Here is a 6,006-nt window from a genome sequence, read left to right as displayed (position 1 = left end):
TTGGCAGTAAGAGTTTGGTGGCTCAATAGAGAAATGCATCTGCCTAACTAATGGAAGATTTGGGTGGGGCCAAGCCAGAATTAGTCAGGGTCAAGTTTTTTATGTGACTTGAAAAGACTTAAGTCCAAATAGCAGTTTTCTGAGAAAGACAGCCTCCTCCGTGGTTGCTGTTCCCTGGATGAACCTGTACCCCCCACTGCTGCCAAACAGGGTTTGAGATAACACATACAATTAATGTTGAGGGCAGAAATCTTCAGTTATCTCTCCATATCCTAAACACTGTGTTAGTCGTCTCTTCCCTTTTGTTCAGTAACCACATCTAGATGACTTTATTATGATTTTAAGTATTGCTCTTCCACAAAAGCTAACTGTCCTTTCCCCCAACCCCATTTCATGTAGATGACTTTTAACCACTGAATTCTGGATTTCTGAATGGCACACAGCCAGCCAAAGACCTTAAAGTTGCACTGAAACTTGCAGGTTGTGCATCTGCAGTTCTTTTATTGAATATATCTCTTTGGTAGCTGACCTCCAAGATGAAACTGCTCTCTACCCCGGTGTCGGAATCAAGAAAGATTAAAATAGGATCAACAGAGGAACCACGCTTGCAGCTATGAGGACATCCAGGTATTTGTAAGAAATGAGGAAAGAATTGGTGGCAGAGAAGAGAAGCAACAGATCAAAAAGAATGCTCTCTTCTATAGTATATGTTAACATATTCTAGCTGAAATTAGTTGAATTTTACTTTTTGGACCAGTAAGCATTCAATTTTGCTGCTAAAACTTTCCAAGGATGGTTAGAATCTGGATGTAAATTATTCTGGAAAACCTTAAGCTAAATTTCTCTGATGATTCATCAGGAAATATCGTTTAACCCCTGTAAAGCATTAAAAATTCCTGAGCATAGATACAACTAAAAAGGCACTGAATCTTACATCAGATAAAATAGGCAGGATTTCCAAGTTTTCTGAGATCAGCATCTAAATAAAGTGCAGCTGGCAGAATCAGAACCTGGAAAAATTTAAAATTATCTTTATAGGAATAGGGAAGGCCTGACAAAATCTTCTCCACTGAGAAAATGATAGACAGAACTTCCATAATTTCTCTTTAAATTGATGAGACATAGGAAAAAATAGTAATGAAATTGGAAATGGTAATTAAAGGGAGCAAGAAAAAAAGGCATGGGAAAACAAATAGTAAAAACCGAGGTTGTAAAATTAATCTGACAAAACTAGAACTGGATAGGATGAGGACAGTTCGGAAGGTGCCCTATAAAAGGACCAAAGGAAAGAACTGTGAATGTGTTGTGAGGGAAAGATGGCAGGACTCGGTGTACTTTTTTTAGTATGTGCTGCTCTGGTGAAGACAAAAAAATGTGAGGCAGGAAAATATATTGTCATCTCTGATTTTCAGCTGCTGGTGAAAGCACGTGCTGTAGAACAGAGTGAAAACTGAAATCAGCTAAACCTGTAACCCAGCAGCAACTCTACAAAGTCCTGGAAACTCACCAGGAAGGACATTTTTGCAGTAGATTTGGACCTGGATGTTTTGGTCCACAAAAGGAAAATCACAGCATATTATTTGAAGGATGCCAATGGCATGGAATTAATTTCAGATAAAGATATCAATGTATTTATGCCACCATACCTCTTGTGCATTTGTTGAGCAGTAGCTAGAACTTGGTTCTTAAACTTTGTCATGGTGTTTCCACCTCTTGAAATGGAAGTATTGTTGTGGGAACTACTCGACTATGGTCTGTCTGATTTCTGTCCTCTTTTAAAGTACAGGGTTTTGGCTAAACTAAAGAGATTAAAATCAAGCAAATAACAATGTGTCAATATGATATTACTACAGTGCTTACAGCTGCTTGTTTTTGTACCCCATTTTGCACCCAAACCCTCTGTTTTCTCTCCTAGGGTTTGGATTTCTGTATTCATTAGCACCACTGTTTTTCCCCCCACTGTCTGTAGCCTCCGACACATTACTACCTTCAGGTCACTGTGCAGCATGCTTACAAACCTCCCATTTCTGTGTCATTGGTAAATTTGATCACACTTGAAAGTATAGCAAACAAACACCTGACAAAAGAAGAGACTCATTAACAGCCTTCATTTCCTATGCAGCAACCCAAGCAAGCACAGGCATGCACGAGAGTTCTGGCAGGAATACAAAGGAACTGCGCTTGAAGACTGACAATTAAAACTTTCTGAGGAAGCAGGACCGCCTCCTTGTTTCAGCTGTGCACTGGGAGAGTGAAAACAACTCCCTGGACCACCTGCGGTTACTCCACACTGATAGTCTAGGGAGTACAGTTTGAAAACACCTGCCAAGTGTCGGTTTCTGAGCAGGAGTCTCACACACTTGGCAGGCTTCTTGTTCATTGCAGCACTCGGCATCCACCTGAACTTTGCTGAGATTATTTGCCTTGGCCCTTTGGAGCGGACGTAGCACAGGAACAGAAGATGAAGATGCTACATCCTTACATCAGATCTCACTGGACTTTACACCCTCTTGTTGGATTACACAAGGAAGTTTTTAATCTCGTCTCCAAGGAAGAGAGAGAAACAACAAGCCTTCCCTGATCCAAATGCTGGATCAATACCTCTGGAGACCAACAAAGGACCAGTTGCCTTCAGGACAGAGCTTCTGTTGTTGCTTGCTAGTAGCTGTCCCCAACTGGTATGACAGCCCCAAAGTGAACTGGAGGTTATGCCTGGTGTGATGCTTCTGCCTGTGCAGGCTGCAGGAAAGGTGGGAGGTATGCTTCCTCAAGCCCAGGCCCAGCAGAAGTTCTTCTGACTGCAGCCAACAAGCTAGTCCAGCTCCAGGTCACCAATCTATTCCTCACCCACATCCAGCACGAGCTGCACTATTGTCTTCATGGTGTGCCATGCTTACAATGATAGCAAAGATTTGTGCCACAGGGAGCAGATTTAACCCTTTTTTTCCCCTTTCCGTTTCCTATGCAGAAATCCAGATGTTCTCCTGCCACAGTGCTGGCACCATGCATATTGCTAATTCATTACCATGACTTCTGGAAAGAGGAGGAGAACCAATGGTGCAGGCCAGCAGTAATAAATGACATTAAAGTCACATCTGACAGCTCTGAAGATTCAGAGTTAAAATTGCTAATGCTGATTCATGAGAAGAAGGGTTATTACAGCTACACAGAGAAATTGTAATTGATCGTTCTTTCCACTTAGGGTTTTTTCTTTTTTTTTTTTTTTTTTTTCTTGGTGTGATGATTGTCAAGTACTCAAAAGTTAGAAAATCCAATGTTATGGTTATCTAACATTAATCTCCTGGAGAGGTGCATTGTGATACTGTGAAGTAATTGTATACTTTTATTTATTCCAAAAAAATGTATGCGCCTCTCACTGCACAGCACAGATGATGTCTTCTAAGTGAATTAGAGTTACGCAGTGAATGAGGTTGCTTGGAGGATTCATATTTTATTTCTCTTAGAAGACTCAAGGTGAGCATAGAACCAACATGGGGCTGGCAGGAAAAGAAGGACAGGTGAATGTCAGACTCCAGAGATCAGCTCTGCTATTTCCCTTTCTACCGTTTGTCACAGCTCTTTCATGTGAACTTGCACAATAACTTAGTCTGATCATCTTGGAAGTTGGCGGCTGTTATGTATTTCTTGCAATCAAGTTACAGTCAGGCTGTGAGGAGATGAAAGTGCAGCCAAGGCTTTTAGGAGAGAGATCTGAGGTTGATTCAGTGATACTTGGGTGATGATTCAAAAATTTAGGAAGATTCAGAAAGATTTTAAGATTAAGAAAGTTGGTTTTTTAAAAATTTCTCTTTTTGCTCTTCTTGTATCTCTGGCTGAGCACCTAAGCACGTGTTATTGTTACTACTTACTAATTGACCTACAGCATTATTTTTTAAAAAACAGCAAAGCAAAAAAATGCTTTTGTTGAAATACTTGTTTTGATTAAAGAGCATTTATGTTATAATATTTTCTTTGTATACTTAGTGGAGGAGTAGACAAATGTGATTAAGGAATAGTACTGTGTACAACTTCTATAAACAAAATTATTATTTGTAGAAGGATTTACAAATAGATATGTATTTTTTTTTGCAACCTGCATGTTGGGCACATTCGCCTTCTTTCTCTCACATCTGAAACTTGTGTCTGTAGAGACGAGGGGCTGGATACATATGTACCCGCATTTCAGGTTGGATTATGAGTGAATTTTGAAGGAAATGCGGACAATTAGGAGATGTGCACACTGTGAAATGCTGTCACTGTGTTTCTTTAAGACTGTTTTCCTTCAAGATGAAACTAAACTGGAAGGAGCGCCCCTCTGTGTTCCTGCCACTGATAGCTGTTGGATCCTTGTCAGTAGACTAAAGCTAAGACAAAATAACTGTCCCTAAAATGAATGCAGTATGAAGGTCAGGTTGTCAGGAGAAACTCTTTCACTCTACAGTCTGCTCCTACTGTGCTACTCTGATTGTTGATGTAGACATGGCCACTGTCTGCAGGGATAGAAACTGCTGGGGTCTTGGGAGGTCGTGCTTCCAATCGTTATACTGTGGTGAGTATTTTTGTCTTTTATTTACTGACAAAACCAGCCTTCTTCTTTGACAGAGAATGGTTTTTCCAGGGAGGTTTTCATATGATGTCTCTACAGGCATCTTAAAATGGTCTTAAGCCCTTGCTTGCATTTTAATGTGCCCTGAATTCAGATATATTTGACAGTAAAACTGTTGATTTGGGATGAAGGGAGTAGATTAGGACTCTGAAGTGGAGATTAAGCATGTACTTTCGTGCCTTTTAGAACTAATACAAGAACATGGGATTCCTGGCTCTGCTGCAGTAGCTGTGAGAGCTTCTAGTGCATTCTTAATTACAGTCAAAGAGAGAAAGCATTGGTGAAGGTAGTTTACATAAACCTGTTTGATTCGCCCCTACCTCAGCTAGATTAGGAGCACCCAATTTCAGCAGAGAGAAGTTTCAGAAGTTACTGGCCCTCAACTTTTGTTTACTGTCTCTCAGATGACTGTGTTGTCACTTGCATATCAGGGCACAGACAGTAAGCTTACTTGCTTGAAATTGCCCTGAAAAGGGTTCAGACAGATGGGGAAGCTTCCCTAGACAGCCTGGAAGCAGATTAAGAAGTTGTTCCTTATTGTCTTCCCAGCTGAGAGTAGATGGGTTTAACATATGTCAAAATGTGGATAGGAAATATTAAGCTAGCAGGCATGACTGAATTTGGGACTGCAAGTGTAGTTATTTAAGTGGGGAGATATTCCTTACCTTGGCCAAGTTTTTGACTGACTGTACGTCGGTTTGGGATGACACTTCACATTGTCAGTGTCTGCTCAGTGGAGAGAAGTCTGCCGTGTTACCAGTCTGGGGAGAGAATTGTTTGGGTGACCTCCTCAGTATTAGCTTGTCTTTTCTGAGAGGGAAGCAGTAACATCTTTTCTAAGGATCAGCCTGAAATATAGTAAAATAAATATACATGGAAAGAATGCCAGAGACTCATGAACTTTGCATCATGACTTTGTTATCTAATTCTAGCTGTTGAAAGGTAAAGCATGTATTTTAAGCTCGTCAGGTAGCCTTCTTCTGTAGCTAATAGAAAGTGATAAGCATTGCCAGCGGGAACCAGTATTACTGTGCCTATCTCACTCCTGTTGACTAAAGAGGGATTATAGACATCTAATTTGAACTAGTTGCCGAACTTTGTGCAGTTAAAAGTAGATGGTGTGAGTCTGTACTGAAATCAGGAATTTGTGATTTTTACCGGAATTTGCATAACTGATTGACTTCTCAGGTTTTCCTTCTTTCCTTCAAGTTCAGGTTTTCCCTTAGTCATGAGTTTTTGATTAAATAAAATGTGAAGTACACCTTTATTTCTCCTGCAGCTTTCTGGAAGATGTTTGTTTTCTGTGATCATCTGCTGTGAATATTATGCCACCAAGCCATTTTGAACTTCATTAGCCTTCCTCCATTACCATATGGATGACTTGGCTCACGACCATTAGA

The sequence above is a fragment of the Charadrius vociferus genome, unplaced genomic scaffold (genome assembly GCF_000708025.1).
Source record: "Charadrius vociferus isolate BGI_N301 unplaced genomic scaffold, ASM70802v2 scaffold692, whole genome shotgun sequence".
NCBI lineage: Eukaryota > Metazoa > Chordata > Aves > Charadriiformes > Charadriidae > Charadrius > Charadrius vociferus.
The sequence above is the reverse complement of the archived record's forward strand: the minus strand, read 5'-3'. Positions refer to the sequence as shown.